This window comes from Hemitrygon akajei, chromosome 31, assembly GCF_048418815.1.
Source record: "Hemitrygon akajei chromosome 31, sHemAka1.3, whole genome shotgun sequence".
Classification (NCBI taxonomy): domain Eukaryota; kingdom Metazoa; phylum Chordata; class Chondrichthyes; order Myliobatiformes; family Dasyatidae; genus Hemitrygon; species Hemitrygon akajei.
The window spans coordinates 1,550,930-1,569,381 of record NC_133154.1 but is presented as its reverse complement, the minus strand read 5'-3'; the positions used below and the strand labels follow the sequence as shown (position 1 = coordinate 1,569,381).

Here is an 18,452-nt window from a genome sequence, read left to right as displayed (position 1 = left end):
AAATTCTGTACAAGATGCCTGAATGCTTCTTGCAAAGGGGGTAATATTTTAAGGGGCAAGCAGCTTTTTCCACTGAGGGTGAGACCAGAACTAGAGGTCATAGGTTAAAGGTGAAACATTTAAGGGGAACATGAGGGGAACTTCACTCAGAAATGAAGTGCCAGCAGAAGTGGTGGATATGGGTTAGATTACAAGAGAAACTTGGATAAGTACATGGATGGGAGGGATATGGATGGCTATGATCCCTTTGTGAATTGATGGGACTAGGCAGAACAATATTTGGCATGGACTAGATGGGCTGAAGGCCTTGTTTCTGTGCTGTAGTGTTCTATTACTCTACAATACACAGAACACTGAAGGAACTCTGTGGGTCCTAATGGACAAGGGAGTCAAGTAAGGAGTGATCCCTGTGAAAAGTGGGAAGTGGAGGGAGGAAATTGTGTGCTTTGTGGTGGGATCCCGTTGGAGATGGCAGAAGTTACAGAGAATTACGTGCTGGACACAGAAGCTAGTGGGGGTTGTACGTGAGGACAAGAGGAACCCTATTACTGGTGTGGCAGTGGGAGGATGGGGTGAGGGCAGACGTGTGTGAAATGAAAGAAATGCAGTTGAGAGCAGTGTTGATGCTGGAGGAAGGAAAGCCTTTTACTTTGAAGAATGAGGATATCTCATTAGTTCAGAGATACAGACAGAGAGGTCAAGAAAGGGGAGGGGACTGTTAAAAATGGACCAAGTAAATTTGAGAGCACCTACCACCCCACTAGCCTCCATGTCCAGCACAAAATTCTCCGTAAGACCATAAGATATGGGAGCAGAATTAGGCCATTTGGCCCATTGAGTCTGCTCTGCCATTTTATCATGGCTGATCCATTTTTCCTTTAGCCCCAATCTCTTGCCTTCTCCCCTTATCCTTTCATGCCCTGACCAATCAAGAATCTATCAATATCTGCCTTAAATATAAGATGGCCTCCACAGCTGCCTGTGGCATCGAGTTTCACAGATTCACCACTCTCTGGCTAAATAAATTCTTCCTCATCTCTGTTCTAAAAGAATGCCGCTCTATTCTGAGGCTGTCCTCCTGTCTTAGACTCTACCACCGTAGGAAACATCCTCTCCTCATCTACTCTATCAAGGCTTTTCACTATTCAATAGGTTTCAATTAAGTCACCCCTCATTCTTCTGACTTCCAGTGAATACTGGCCCAGAACAAACCACATTCATATGAAAAGCCATTTAATCCTTGAATCATTTTCATGTACTGCCTTTGAACCCTCTCCAGTTTCAGCACATCCTTTCTAAGATAAAGGGCTCAAAATGGTTCATAATACTCCCAAGTGAGGCCTCACCAGTGCTTTATAAAGTCTCAATATTACATCCTTGCTTTTACAAACGTTTGTACATTCTAGTCCTCTTAAAATGAATGCTAACATCACATTTGTCTTCCACAACACAGACTCAACCTGCAAATTAACCTTTAGGGAATCATGCATGAGGACATCCAAGTCCCATTGCACCTCAGATTTTTGTTATTTTCTCTCCATTTGGAAAATAGTTAACCCTTTAATTTCTTCTATCAAAGTGCATGACTATACACTTCCCAATACTGTATTCCATCTGCCATTTCTTTGCCCATTCTCCTAATTGTCTAAGTCCTCCTGTAGCCTTTCTACTTCCCCCACCTACCTTCATATTGTCTGCAAACTTTGCAACAAATCCATCATCCAAATCATTGACATATAATGTAAAAAGAATCGGTCCCCACACAACTCCCTGTGAAACATTACTAGTCATTGGCAACTAAGCTGAAAAGGCTCCCTATATTCCCACTATTTGCTTCCTGCCAATCAGCCAAGGCTCTATCCATGCTAGAATCTTTCCTGTAATACCATGGGTTCATAACTTGTTAAGCAGCCTCATGTGTGGCACCTTGTAAGACCTTCTGAAAATCCAAGTACACCACATCAACCGATTCTCCTTTGTCATGTTTTTAAAGAATTCCCCTGATGACACCATGCTGACTACAGCCTATTTTATCATGTGCCTCCAAGTACCCTGAAACTACATCCTTAATCAACTCCAACACATTTCCAGCCACTGAGGTCAGACCAACTGGTCTCAATAGTTTCTTTTGTCTCTCTTCCTTCTTGAAGAGTGGAGTGACATTTGCAATTTTCCAGTCTTCCAGAACATCCAGAATCCAGCAATTCTGAAATATCATTGCTACTGCCTCCATTATATCTTCAGCCCTGGGGTGTACACCATCTGTTCCAGGTGACTTATCTACCTTCAGACCTTGCAATTTCCTAAGAACCTTCTCCATAGTAATGGTTACTGTACACATTTCATGCACCCTGACTCCTGGGACTTCCACCATACTGCTGGTGCCTTCCAGTGAAGACTGATGCAAAATACTTCTTCAATTTGCTCACCTTTTCCTTGTCCTCCATTACTACCTCTCCAGCATTGTTTTCCAGCAGTCTGATATCCACTCTCTCCTCTCTTTTACACTTAATGAATCTGAAGAAACTTTTGGTATCCTCTTTAAAATTATTGGCTAGCTTATTTTCATATTCCATCTTTATCTCCTTAATGTTTTTAGTTGCCTTCTGTTGGATTTTTAAAGCTTCCCAATCCTCCAACTTCCCACTAATTTTTACTCTATTAGATGCCCTGTCTTTGGCTTCTCTTGTTAGCCAGGTTGTGGCATCTTTCCTTTAGAATACTTCTTCCTCTTTGGGATGTATATATCCTGTGCCTTTCAAATTGCTTTCATAAATTCCAGCCATTGCTGCTCTGCCATCATCTCTGCCAGTGTTCTTTTCCAATCAATTCCAGCCAACTCCTCTCTCATGCCTCTGTAATTCCCTTTACTACACTGTAATACTGATAAATCTAACTACAGCTTCTCCTTCTCAAATTTCAGGGTGAATTTGATCATATTATCATTTTCCCTTTAGGGTTCTTTTACCTTAAGCTCTCTAATCAATTCCTGTTCATTGCACAACACACAATCCAGAACAGCTGATCCCCGAGCGTGTTATCCATGAGCTGCTCTAAAAGACCATCTCGTTGGTATTCTAGAAATTCCTCCTCCTGGAATCCAGCACCAACCTGATTTTCCCAATCTACCTGCATATTGAAGTCCCCCATGACTATTGTAACATTGTCCTTTTGGCATGCATTTTCTATTTCCCATTGTAATTTGCAGATCACCATTGTTTGGGAGGTCTGTATATAACTCCTATTACCACTGCAGCTCCTTAGCTCTATTCACAATGATTCAACACCTTTTGACCCTCTGTCACCTCTATCTAATGATTTGATTTCATTTTTTACCAACCAACGGAGCCACGCCACCACCTCTGCCTTCCTACCTGTACTATCATATCACGGACGGACATGGAATGGTCCCAAAGGCAGAACGCAGGCACTGAAGTATGAGGGGTAGGACAGGATGGGGATGCCATGGCATGCAGGGCTAATGCAGGCGGGGCTGGATCCCAGCGTTTGGGGGGGTCAGGGCAGGAGGATCCCAGCGTTTGGGGGGGGTCAGGGCAGGAGGATCCCAGTGTTAGGTGGGGGGGGGGGTCAGGGCAGGAGGATCCCTGCGTTTGGGGGGGTCGGGGCAGGAGGATCCCAGCATTCCATGGGGGGGGGGGGTCAGGACAGGAGGATCCCAGTGTTTGGGGGGTCAGGGCAGGAGGATCTCAGCGTTTGGTAGGGGGGGGGTCAGAGCAGGAGGATCCCAGTGTTCGGGGGGGTTAGGGCAGGAGGATCCCAGCGTTCGGGGGGGGGGGTCGGGGCAGGAGGATCCCAGCGTTTGGGGGGGGGGGGTCGGGGCAGGAGGATCCCAGCATTCCGTGGGGGGGTCGGGGCAGGAGGATCCCAGCGTTCGGGGGGGTCGGGGCAGGGTGATCCCAGAATTTGGGGGGGGCGGTCAGGGCAGGAGGATCCCAGCATTCCGTGGGGGGGTCAGGGCAGGAGGATCCCAGCGTTCAGGCGGGGTCAGGGCAGGAGGATCCCAGCGTTTTGGGGGGGGTCAGGGCAGGAGGATCCCAGAATTCGGGGGGGTCAGGGCAGGAGGATCCCAGAATTCGGGGGGGGGGTCGGGGCAGGAGGATCCCAGCATTCCGTGGGGGGGGTCAGGGCAGGAGGATCCCAGCGTTTGGGGGGGTCAGGGCAGGAGGATCCCAGCATTCCGTGGGGGGGTCAGGGCAGGAGGATCCCAGCGTTCAGGCGGGGTCAGGGCAGGAGGATCCCAGCGTTTGGGGGGGGTCAGGGCAGGAGGATCCCAGAATTCGGGGGGGTCAGGGCAGGAGGATCCCAGAATTCGGGGGGGGGTCGGGGCAGGAGGATCCCAGCATTCCGTGGGGGGGGTCAGGGCAGGAGGATCCCAGCGTTTGGGGGGGTCAGGGCAGGAGGATCCCAGCATTCCGTGGGGGGGTCGGGGCAGGAGGATCCCAGAGTTCCGTGGGGGGGTCAGGACAGGAGGATCCCAGCGTTCGGGGGGGTCAGGGCAGGAGGATCCCAGCGTTCGGTGGGGGGGGTCAGGGCAGGAGGATCCCAGCGTTCGGTGGGGGGGTCAGGGCAGGAGGATCCCAGCGTTCGGTGGGGGTCAGGGCAGGAGGATCCCAGCGTTCGGTGGGGGGGTCAGGACAGGAGGATCCCAGTGTTCGGGGGGGTCAGGACAGGAGGATCCCAGCGTTCGGGGGGGGGTCAGGGCAGGAGGATCCCAGCATTCTGTGGGGGGGTCAGGGCAGGAGGATCCCAGCATTCTGTGGGGGGGTCAGGGCAGGAGGATCTCAGCGTTCGGTGGGGGGGGGGTCAGGGCAGGAGGATCCCAGCGTTCGGTGGGGGGGTCAGGGCAGGAGGATCCCAGCGTTCGGTGGGGGGGGGGTCAGGGCAGGAGGATCCCAGCGTTCGGTGGGGGGGGTCAGGGGGCAGGAGGATCCCAGCGTTCTGTGGGGGGGGGACAGGGCAGGAGGATCCCAGCATTCCGTGGGGGGGTCGGGGCAGGAGGATCCCAGCGTTCCATGGAGGGGTCAGGGCAGGAGGATCTCAGCGTTCGGTGGGGGGGGGGTCAGGGCAGGAGGATCCAGCGTTCGGTGGGGGGGGGTCGGGACAGGAGGATCCCAGCGTTCGGTGGGGGGGGGTCAGGGCAGGAGGATCCCAGCGTTCGGGGGGGGGGTCAGGGCAGGAGGATCCCAGAGTTTCGTGGGGGGGTCAGGACAGTAGGATCTCAGCGTTCGGTGGGGGGGTCAGGGCAGGAGGATCCCAGCGTTCGGGGGGGTCGGGACAGTAGGATCTCAGCGTTCGGTGAGGGGGGGGTCAGGGCAGGAGGATCCCAGCGTTCGGGGGGGGGGTCAGGGCAGGAGGATCCCAGAGTTTCGTGGGGGGGTCAGGACAGTAGGATCTCAGCGTTCGGTGGGGGGGTCAGGGCAGGAGGATCCCAGCGTTCGGGGGGGTCGGGACAGTAGGATCTCAGCGTTCGGTGAGGGGGGGTCAGGGCAGGAGGATCCCAGAATTCGGGGGGGTCAGGGCAGGAGGATCCCAGCATTCCGTGGGGGGGTCGGGGCAGGAGAATCCCAGAGTTCCGTGGGGGGGTCAGGACAGGAGGATACCAGTGTTCGGTGGGGGGGGGTCAGGGCAGGAGGATACCAGCGTTTGTGGGGATCAGGGCAGGAGGATCCCAGCGTTTAGGGGGGGATCAGGGCAGGAGGATCCCAGCGTTTAGGGGGGATCAGGGCAGGAGGATCCCAGAATTCGGGGGGGGGGGTCAGGGCAGGAGGATCCCAGAATTCGGGGGGGGCAGGGCAGGTGGTTCCCAGAGTTCAGGGAGGGCAGAAGAGCCCCCTGAGGCGGGCGCACAACTCCTGGGCAGGGCTGCCTTACAGGCAGGAACAGAGGCCTGGGCAAGACGCGGAACCCTGGGCAGGTGCGGGCAGAACCCTACTAACCCTACTAACTAAACTGAAACAAACAAAAAAGAAAGCAAAAGAAAGATTGGGCAGTCCAATTCAGGATAAAAAAAATTTAAAAAGAGAGAGAAAAAAAAAACATCCAGTCATCTCCGAACCTACACGGATAAGGATTTTCCCCAAAGAGAATGAAGAAAAATACATAAATAAAAATTAATTAAATCGTGAAAATATTGAATAAAGGGTGCCCAGACTTGTTCAAAATTAAAGGATGTATCAAATGTCCTGCTTCTAATTCTCTCCAAGCTTAGACATGACATAATGGAGGAGAGCCAATAGAAAACAGTAGGTGGGTTAGATTTCTTTCCAATGTAGCAAAATAGCTCTTCTAGCCAGTAAAGTTGAAAACACTATCACATGTTGGGTAGAAGCAGACACTTTGCTTGCTTCCTCTGGAATAATCCCAAAAATTGCTGTAAGTGGATTAGGTCGAACATCCACATCTAAAACTTTAGATAATATTCCAAACACATCCTTCCAAAAATTGTTAAGCTTACACAGGACCAAAACATATGAGTTAGAGTAGCCACTTCTGCGTTACATCGGTCACAAATAGGGCTTATATTAGGAAAAATATGTGCCAATTTATCTTTGGACATATAGGCCCTATGTACTAACTTAAACTGAATTAAGATATGGCATGTGCAGATAGATGAATTATTGACTAAATAATAAATTTTACTCCATTGGTTATCTGAAAGTGAGTGTTTAAGTTCTACTTCCCAGATGCGTTGAACCCTATCATTAGGCGACATGCGAGCATTCATTAACTGTTTATAAATAATAGCTATTAATCATTTTTGAAAAGGTTTAAACTGAAAAATAGCATAAGCCAAATTTAAAGAGCAGACCGAGGGGTAATTCGGTTAAAATACCTGAAAAAATGTGTATTAGAGATGTCATATTTATCCACTAACTGTGAAAAGGACATTAAACAGTCCTGTAAAAACAAATCTAAAAAAGTTTTTATTCCCTTAATTTTCCATATTGAAAAAGCCTTATCCAAAGTTGATGGTTTAAAAAAGAAATTAGAATAAATATTACTAGAAAGTAGAAAATCATTTAATTCAAAAAATCTACGAAACTGAAACCGAATTTTTAAAGTATGTTTAACAATAGGGTTTAGAGCTTGTCTACCTATTCTGGAGAGCGAAAACGGAAGAGGAGCTCCTAATAAAGAAGCTAACGAAAACCCCATTACTGAATTTTCCTCCAACTGTAACCATGAAGGGCGATCTTGGTCGTCTATATCATAAATCCAAAAACTAATATAATGAATATTAATTGTCCAATAATAAAATCTAAAGTTTGGTAAAGGCAGTCTTCCATCTTTTTTTGATTTTTGCAATAAAAGTTTATTCACTCTAGAGCTTTTATTATTCCAAACATAAGACAAAGTCAGAGAATCTATTTTATCAAAAAATGTTTTTGGAACAAAAGAGGGAACTGCTTGAAATATATATAAAAATTTCAGTAGAATAACCATTTTTATAGCATTTATTCGACCTGTCAATGACATCAACATAGGTGACCATTTAGAAAGTGCCTGTTGAGTATATTCAACTAAAGGGGAGAAATTATACTGATATAGATCTTTACAATTTTTAGTAATTTTGATAGCAAGGTAAGTAAAATGGTTTTTGGCAATATTAAAAGGTATTTGATCACAATAATCAGAATGGGGAAAAAGGGAATGGTGAATAAAGTGAATAAGAGTTTTGCCAGCGAGGGTGAGAAGTGAGTGTAATCACTGTTGCCAATGAGAAGCTGAAATGTCGAAGGTAGATAAGTCATCTAGATCAGTTGGACTACACCCCAGTGATCCGAACGAGGTATCTGAACAGATTGAGGAGGCTTCAGTAATGATCTTTCAAGAATCAGATTCTGGAACGGCTCTGAAGGACTGGAATATTGTCACTTTACTCTTCAGAAGGGTAAGAGGTAAAGGAAAGGAAATTATCGGTCAATTAGCGTTCTTCAGTGGTTGACAGAACGTTAGAGTCCATCATTAAGGATGATCTTTCCTTTCAGTTAGTCCTGACGAAGGGTCTCGGCCCGAAAAGTCAACAGTGCTTCTCCTTATAGATGCTGCCTGGCCTGCTGTGTTCCACCAGCATTTTGTGCGTGTTGTACAGTATTTTCATGTCATTTTCTAAATATTTTGAAGTAGAATTTATTGTGCTAATCTACAGAACATTGTGCATCATATAAAATCAAGAGAAAAATTCCAAAATTTCTCAACTATTTACTATAAATTAAAACCAAAATTGTGAGTCTGAAAAAGTCTTCATCCCCTCCTTTGTAATTACCACACTCAATTTCCTCAGATGCCATTTGAGGTCTCATCAACACACCTAATTTGTCCAGATTGAATAGAGTGTTGGGAAATGTAAAAGAAACAATAGGGCAGTCTATAACAGACGGGGAGAAGATTCAAACAGCAGAGATGCAGAGGGACGTAGAAGTCCTCATGCAAGACTCCCAGAATGTTAATTTACAGTTTGGGTCTGTGGTAAAGAAGGCTCATGCAATGTGGGCATTTCATTCAAGAGAATACAATAGACGATCAAGAAGATAATGCTGAGGCTTAATAAGCCCAGATGCGCTGAACAACTTCTATGCTCAATTTAAGATGGAAAATGATGTGGTGGTGAGGAAAACTAGCCCTTCTCCAAATGACCAGGTGCTGTGTCTTACCATGCTGATGTGAGGAAAACTCTATGCAGGGTCAACCCACAGAAGTCTGCTGGACCAGACAATATTACTGGCAGAGTGCTCAGAGGATGTGCAGACCAGCTAGCAGATGTTCTCACTGACCTCTTCAACATCTCTCTGAGCAGCGACATCATTCCAACGTGCTTCAAGGCCACCACCATCGTCCCTGTGCTAAAGAAGTCTTCAGTGTCATGCCTCAATGACTACCGTCCCATTGCACTCACATCCATCGTCATGAAGTGTTTCGAGAAGGTCGTTTTGAGGCACATCAAGACCCTGTTAGAACAAGTGTAAATAAAATTACTTATAAACCTTTAGAAATCAATGAAACTTCTAAAAAATTTTTATTCTGAACTGTATCAATCAGAATCACAAAATGGTATTGTTGAGATAGAAATGTTTTTATCACAAATAACTCTCCCAAAATTGAATTCGGAAGAACAGAAGGGATTAGATGTGCCTTTTATATTAAAAGAGGTTGAAGAAGCTCTAGGATAACTTCAGAGTCATAAATCTCCAGGAGAAGATGGTTTTCTGCCCGAATTTTACAAAAGGTTTAAAGATTTATTAATTCTTCCTTTTATGGAGCTAATACACAAAGCGGAAAGAACGCATAAACTTCCAGAATCTTTTTTGACAGCTATTTTAATAGTATTGCCAAAAAAAGATAGAGATCCTTTAAAGCCAACATCATATAGACCTATTTCTTTGTTGAACATGGACTATAAAATAATAGCAGGGATTTTATCTAATAGATTATCTAAATACTTACCAAAATTAATACATTTGGACCAAACAGGATTTATTAAAAATAGACAATCGGCAGATAATGTAACTTGGTTACTTAGCATGATTAATCCGGCACAAATGAGGGAAGAAATGAGTGTGGCAGTTGCTTTGGATGCAGAAAAAGCATTTGATAGATTGGAATGGGATTTTTTATTTAAGGTATTGGAAAAATATGGATTCGGAGTATCTTTTATAAAATGGATTAAAACCTTAAATACTAATCCCAAAGTTAAAGTGCTGACAAATGGCCAAATTTCAGCATCATTTCAGTTAACAAGGTCAACGAGTCAAGGTTGTCCATTATCACCTGCTTTATTTGTGTTGTTACGTATTCGGGCAACAATAATATAGATGAGTTAGGCAAGGGGTTTTATAACGAATAACACGTTTATTAAACACAGATAACAAACCCCCTTCAAAAGTAAACAAACCCAAACAATGATCCGAGCTCAGCTGCTGACAGCTGGTCAGACAGTTCTTAATAGCTTTGCAGTCTCAAACAGTCTTTAAAGTAGTATTGAAAAAAAAAGTTCTCCAAAGCGAATTGCCGAATGAAAACAGTTCAAAGAACGATATGCCGACAGTTCAAAAGCTCACGGTACTTTTAAAAGGAGAGACTTTTTAAAGCGACGCAAATTCTCTTCCACGTCGATGTCCTTCGATTCCCAGCGTCGAACTCCCACGTCAAATTTTATTAAATATAACAACTTAAAGTGACTGACCTTCCTTCCACAATATTCTCAATCTCCCGCTTTTTCCAGCGGAGACTATCGTGAGAATAGTAAACGAAATCCTTCCGAATGAGGATCACACAAAGTCGAAGTCAATCCATCGAAAATCGATTCTTCTCAATTTGTCTTCCAAACTTCACTCTCCATCAGCAAAGAAACCGTTGGCTCTGACCTTTTAAACTTTAGGCATTAACAAAACTTCATTTTTAACTAAACTGCGTCATCACATTAAATCACGCAGCAACATGAAGTCATCTTGGCAAATCCCGCCACGAACTGCCCCACCTGACAGGGTGGGTCTCCCTTTTATACCCTGTAGAAAAAACCTGTCACATGACCTCTACTGGCGGGAAAATGACATCACTCCACCATTACCTCATGTCCAGTATAACTTCAACCCCAATCACGTGACAAGGGTACCACTGTCACGTCACGGGTACGTAACACCTCCCTCCAAAAAAAAACATTTTTGGTCTATCAAGAACAAAAATTTTTAACAATTACTTACAAAAAAAACAAATGTATAAATTATATAACATACACAATATACAATACAGTAGGAGTGTTACAATAAAAAAAACCACTCCAAAAAAAAAACATTGTACAGTCAACATCGAGATAGACAATCAGCAACCACATTATCTTTACCTTTAATATGAGTTATCACAATATTGTACTCTTGTAACATCAAACTCCAATTCAACAATCTTCTGTTTTTGTTTTTCATCTTACTCAGAAAAACTAACGGATTATGATCAGTGTAAACAATAAGTGGTTTTTGAGTTGTACCAACATATACCTCAAAATATTCCAAAGCTAAAACAAGAGATAACAATTCTTTCTCTATTGTTGAATAGTTTCTTTGATGCTTATTAAATTTCTTAGAAAAGTAAGCTACTGGATGATCAACCTCATCACCCTCATTCCTTTGCATCAATACTGCTCCCGCAGCTTCATCACTAGCATCTACAGCTAATGAAAAAGGTTTTTCAAAGTCAGGTGCCTTAAGCACAGGTTGTTCACATATCATTGTTTTCAATTTTTCAAATGCTTCCTGACAAAACACTGTCCACACAAACTTCACATTCTTCTGCAGAAGGTTAGTTAATGGAAGGGCAACATTAGCAAAATTCTTACAAAATTTTCTATAATATCCTACCATTCCCAAAAACCTTCTGAGAGTTTTTTTCCCCGTCGGAGTGGGAATTTCCAAAATTGCCTGAACTTTTGCCTGAACAGGAGCTACCTTACCTTGACCCACAACATAACCAAGGTAAGTCACAGTAGCATGTCCAAATTCACTCTTGGCTAAATTAATAGTCAAGTTAGCTTTTGAAAGCTTTTCAAACAATTTCTCCACCGCAATAATGTGTGCTTCCCAAGTATCATTTCCTGTCACTAAATCATCAATATAAGCATCAGTATCTTTCAAACCCTGAATCACAGAATTAATCATCCTCTGAAAAGTACCTGGGGCATTCTTCATCCCAAATGGAAGAACATTATACTCATATAACCCAGATGGAGTTACAAATGCAGAAATCTCTCTACCTCTGTCCGTTAGTGGAACACACCAATACCCTTTCAATAAATCAATCTTTGTAAGGAACTTTGCTTTTCCAACCTTATCTACACAATCATCTACTCTAGGAATTGGATATGCATCTGTTTTCGTTACAGCATTCACCTTCCTATAGTCCGTACAAAACCTAATACTACCATCAGGTTTTGGCACCATTACACATGGCGAACTCCAATTCGAGTTAGAATGTCTAATAATATCATTCTCTAACATGTATTCAATTTCTTTCTCAGCAAGTTCACATTTTTCCATGTTCATCCTATATGGATGTTGTTTAATAGGTTTGGCATCTCCAACATCTACATCATGTGAAGCTATAGTAGTCCTTCTCGGAACATCTGGAAACAAATCCTTATACTTAAAAATCAATTCCTTCATCTGTTGTTTCTGTTCTAGCTGTAAATGTGCTAATTTCTCATCCATATTTTCCAAAATAGTCGAATTAGGTAACCTAACAGAAACAATGTTAGATTTAGAATGAAAGTCAGATGAATCATCTATCATGTTCCCAGTTAAATCCAACTCATTCTCACTAACCACAACAGTCACAGTATCAGATTGTTTCTCAAAATATGGTTTAATCATATTTATGTGGCAAAGTTGTGTTGACCTTCTACGATCTGGAGTTTTTATTACATAATCCACATCATTAACTCTAGACATAATTTCATAAGGTCCATGAAATCTAGCTTGTAAAGGATTTGTCTGCACTGGGAAAAGAACCAACACCTTATCTCCAGGCTTAAACATCCTCATCCTAGCTTCCTTATCATACCAAGTCTTCATTTTCTCCTGAGCCAACTTCAAATTTTCCTTGGCTAAGCTACAAGCTCTATGTAACCTGTCCTTAAATTTCAAAACATAGTCCAACAAATTAGTATGCACTTCCTTACTAATCCACTGTTCCTTCAATAAAGCTAAAGGTCCTCTAACTCTATGCCCAAACACAAGTTCAAATGGACTAAACCCTAAAGATTCCTGTACCGATTCCCTTACTACAAATAAAAGTAAGTTTATACTCTCATCCCAGTCACTTTCATTCTCCACACAATATGTCCTAATCATATTCTTGAGAGTAGAATGAAACCTCTCCAAGGCACCTTGCGATTCTGGATGGTATGCAGACGAAGTAATTTGCTTAGCTCCCAATTTATAAACTATCTGTTGAAACAATCCAGACATAAAATTACTACCTTGATCAGTTTGTATTTCCTTAGGCAATCCAAAATAAGTAAAGAATTTTATAAGAGCCTTCGTCACAGTTTTAGCTTTTATATTCCTAAGTGGTACTGCCTCTGGAAACCTAGACGAAGTACACATGATAGTCAACAAATACTGATAACCAGTTTTTGTCTTTGGTAATGGACCAACACAATCTACAATAACTTTAGAAAACGGTTCACCGAATGCTGGAATAGGTTTTAATGGAGCTACTGGTGTAACCTGATTTGGTTTACCCACAATTTGACAAGTATGGCACGTCTTACAAAACATCGCCACATCTTTTCTTAGACCAGGCCAGTAAAAATGTTTTAAAATCTTGTCCACAGTTTTCCTTACCCCTTGATGTCCACCTAAAGGCACACTATGAGCTAAAGTCAAAATCTCATTCCGATAAACTTTAGGAACAACTACCTGATAAACAACATTCCATTCCTCACTTGCAGGAATTGTAGGCGACCTCCACTTCCTCATCAACACTCCTTTTTCCAAATAATATCCTACTGACACCTTCTCAATTTCACTACCAAGTAAAGCTTGTTCCCTTAATTTTACAATCTCAGGATCTCTATTCTGCTCTGCTATCATCTCCTTCCGAGACAGAGATAAATCTTCATAGTCAGACTTACTCCCAGAATCTTGTTCAAACAACGAAGGTAAGAAAGTTTCTGACACATCCTCAAAACTCAAATCCTGAGTTGAACAGTCATGAGTAACAACCTCATTCTGCACATCAATTTTTTTAGCCATAGCTCTAGTCACAACACAAGAAAAATCTGTGTTAGAATTCACCTCTGGTACCTCTGATTCCATTGTCAAATGCACTTCAGGAAAAACTTGTCCACCTGCCAAGTCATTACCTAACAATAAAGAAATACCCTTCACAGGTAAGCTATGCTGTAATCCTACCTTAACAAATCCTGTAACTAACCCTGACTTTAAATTTACTTCATGTAAACGTACAGGCATAAAATCACTTCCAACACCTCTTATGTAATTTACCTCACCAGTATCACTCTCTTCATTAAACTTCAACACACTATCTAACATCAGTGATTGAGAAGCTCCAGTATCCCTAAGAATCTTTATTGGCACCAGAGTAGATCCTTCTTTCAAGGATACAAACCCTTCAGTTATAAAATGATCATATCCCTTTCTAACTTTGTCAGACTCTAACAAATCCTCATTTGTGTTTACCAAACCCTGTAACTTTACAGGTGCTTCAGTATGTTGCACACAAGCATCCGGAACTGCTTCCTTCTCTTTCTTTTTCAATTTGAAACAGTTAGCTATTACATGGCCAGGCTTCTTACAATAGTTACAAATAAGACCAAACTGTCTTTCCTTCACAGGTTTTCCTTCCTCCTTACCTCTCTCATTAACCTCTAATTTAATTTCTGATTTACCTTGAGTCTCCATATTATTTTTCCTCTTGAAAATTCTACCCTGAGGAAATTTATTCTTATGGATTAAAACATACTCATCAGCTAATCTAGCACAGTCCTGCAATTTATCAGTATCCCTCTCATTTAAGTAGGTCCTTACTTCAACAGGAATGCTTCTTTTAAATTCCTCCATCAAAATCAGCTCTCTCAATGTATCATAGTCCTCATTTACATTTTTAGAAGAAACCCATCTCTCAAAACACATAGCTTTATCATAGGCAAATTCCACATAAGTCTTTTCCACAGACTTTTTCAAACTCCTGAATTTTTCCCTGTACGCTTCTGGGACCAATTCATACGATTTGAGAATATTTTCTTTCACAATATCATAATCTAATGCTTGCGCAGCAGTTAAAGCTGTGTAAACGTGTCGTGCCTTGCCTTTGATTACACTCTGTAATAACACTGACCATTTATCTTTCGGCCACTCTGACATCCGAGCAATAGTTTCAAAATGTTGAAAATATCTCTCCACTTCTGTTTCACTAAATGGAGGGACCAATTTAATTTCTTGGCTAGCAACAAACGGTTTTTTAGAACCAGCAGACTGTTCTACAGACCTTAATTTAGCCATTGCATATTCAAAATCTCTCTTCTTCTGCTCAGATTCCAATTTACACCTTTCTAACATCATTTGTTCAATTTGCAACTGCATCTCCAGATTACTTATTGGAAACGATTCTAAAATCGATTCTTCAAAATGACCCGAAGCCACAAAATGTGATGCGATCTTTCTCTGTATTACAGCTTTTGATGTAGTTGGCAAAATCCCTTTAAGATGCAACCGATTAGCAAGTTCAGAGACTTCAGTTTTTTTCGCCTTCGCTAACAAATCCGCGTCTGGCGAATCCAGAAACTCATCAATATTCATCGTTGCCGAATACCACTCACAAGCCAATCAAACAAAAAAAAAATCGAGCAATCCCCGTTACCAAAACACCAACTCAAAATTCAAAAAACTTTTTAAACTCAAATAATTCAATTCCGAACGTAGCCCCCATAATTATGTTACGTATTCGGGCAACAATAATATAGATGAGTTAGGCAAGGGGTTTTATAACGAATAACACGTTTATTAAACACAGATAACAAACCCCCTTCAAAAGTAAACAAACCCAAACAATGATCCGAGCTCAGCTGCTGACAGCTGGTCAGACAGTTCTTAATAGCTTTGCAGTCTCAAACAGTCTTTAAAGTAGTATTGAAAAAAAAAGTTCTCCAAAGCGAATTGCCGAATGAAAACAGTTCAAAGAACGATATGCCGACAGTTCAAAAGCTCACGGTACTTTTAAAAGGAGAGACTTTTTAAAGCGACGCAAATTCTCTTCCACGTCGATGTCCTTCGATTCCCAGCGTCGAACTCCCACGTCGAATTTTATTAAATATAACAACTTAAAGTGACTGACCTTCCTTCCACAATATTCTCAATCTCCCGCTTTTTCCAGCGGAGACTATCGTGAGAATAGTAAACGAAATCCTTCCGAATGAGGATCACACAAAGTCGAAGTCAATCCATCGAAAATCGATTCTTCTCAATTTGTCTTCCAAACTTCACTCTCCATCAGCAAAGAAACCGTTGGCTCTGACCTTTTAAACTTTAGGCATTAACAAAACTTCATTTTTAACTAAACTGCGTCATCACATTAAATCACGCAGCAACATGAAGTCATCTTGGCAAATCCCGCCACGAACTGCCCCACCTGACAGGGTGGGTCTCCCTTTTATACCCTGTAGAAAAAACCTGTCACATGACCTCTACTGGCGGGAAAATGACATCACTCCACCATTACCTCATGTCCAGTATAACTTCAACCCCAGTCACGTGACAAGGGTACCACTGTCACGTCACGGGTACGTAACAGTGTTGGCAATAGAACCATTAGCTGAATTAATTAGAACTGACTCAGATATTTTGGGTTTCAGAGTCAATCAGGAAGAATATAAGATTAACTTATTTGCTGATGATGTTCTGCTTTATCTAACTAACCCATTACATTCGTTGCGTAAATTATCGTCTCGATTGGAAGAATATGGAAAAATATCAGGGTACAAAATAAATAGGGATAAAAGTGAAATTCTACCCCTTACTAAAGGAGATTATAGTCAATGTCGATTAATAACTCGATTTAGATGGCCGATAAATGGTATAAAGTATTTAGGTATAAGAGTTGACAAAGATATAAAGAATTTATATAAATTAAATTATTTGCCATAATTGAAAAAAATTCAAGAGGGTCTTGATAAATGAATGATATTACCAATAACATTAGTAGGTAGAGTCAATGGTGTAAAAATGAATATATTCCCTAGATTACAATATTTATTCCAAACACTACCAATACAATTACCGCAGAAGTTTTTTCAAGAGTTAAGTAAATGCGTGAGGAAGTTTCTTTGGAAAGGTAAGATGTCAAGAATATCGTTGGAAAAATTGACATGGACATTTGACCTAGGAGGGTTACAATTACCAAATTTTCAGAATTATTACAAAGCAAATCAACTTAGATTTATTGCATCTCTTTTTGATGAAGATAAACTGGCATGGATTAGAATAGAATTAGATAAAATAGGAGAAAATATACCAGAAGATTTTTTATATAAATGGGAATGTAAATGGATACGGGAAAAGAAAGAATCTCCTATACTAAAACATTTGATTGATTTATGGAATAAGATAAATGTTGATGATGAGATAAAGAAATCTTTATTAGCAAAGAGACCTTTAATTCAAAATAAACTTATTCATTTTACAATGGATAATCAACTTTTATATAACTGGTTTCAAAAAGGGATTAGATATATAGGAGACTGTTTTGAAGGAGATATATTAATGTCATTTGACCAATTAAAGAATAAATACAAAATATCAAATAACACTCTTTTTTGTTATTTCCAATTAAGGGCTTATTTAAGAGATAAACTGGGTCAAACAATGTTATTGCCGAAACCTAATGAAATAGAAACTTTAATTCATAAAGGAAAAATTTAAAAAATGTATAATTTGATTCAAAAACAGGCAATTAAACAAGGAATTCATAAGTCAAGACAAAAATGGGGAACTGATTTGAATATTAAAATTGATGAAACAAGTCGGTGAAGATTATGTCTTGACAGTATGCCAAATACAACAAATGTTCGACTAAGATTAGTGCAATATAACTTTTTACATCAATTATATATTACACCACAAAAATTAAACAGAGTAAACCCAAATTTATCTGATCAATGTTTTCGATGTAATCAAGAAATTGGTACTTTTTTACACTCTACTTGGTCTTGTTTTAAAATTCAACCTTTTGGGACAAATTTAAGAGTTTTACTGGAACAAATTATTGGAACACAGCTTCCACACGACCCAATATTATTCTTACTCGGTGATATTGAAGGGATAAAACCGAAACCCAAATTGAACAAATATCAGGAAGAATTCATAAAAATTGCATTGGCAGTAGCCAAAAAGGCTATTGCAGTTACTTGGAAATTGGATTTATATAGATCATTGGAAGAATGAAATTTTTAGCTGCATTCCACTTGAAAAAATTACTTCTAATTTAAGAAATAAATATGATATATTTCTGAAAATTTGGCGCCCTTATTTACAAAAGATAGGATTAAATATATAGGTGTTCCGAAGATAAAATTATTGGTCATCTGGGGAAAGAAACAAATATATATTTTCAAGCTATTTTGAACTCCGTGGAGCATGTGGGGATCTTCCGACATCCAGGCACTCTTTCTTTCTTTCTTTTTTCTTTTTTTTCTTTCTTTTTTTTTTCTCTTTTTCTTATATATAGGGATATGTTAGAGGGGGAGGGTTGATATATTTTTTTCTTTGTATTCTGTAACCTATTTGAAAATTCAATAAAAAAAATTAAAAAAGAAACCTGTGTGGATGAGTGTGTGCCTACGAAGACTTACCGTACATTCCCAAACCAAAAGCCATGGATTAACCAGGAGGTATGTCGTCTGCTGAAGGCTAGATCTGTGGCAT

General features: G+C 41.2%; 1 protein-coding gene across 6 annotated transcripts in view; it reads left to right on the top strand.

The window, feature by feature from the left end:
- The window catches only part of LOC140719475 (uncharacterized), a 159,583-nt gene that overhangs the window by 2,411 nt on the left and 138,720 nt on the right, over positions 1-18,452 (top strand). The gene's annotated exons all lie outside the window — the stretch shown is intronic.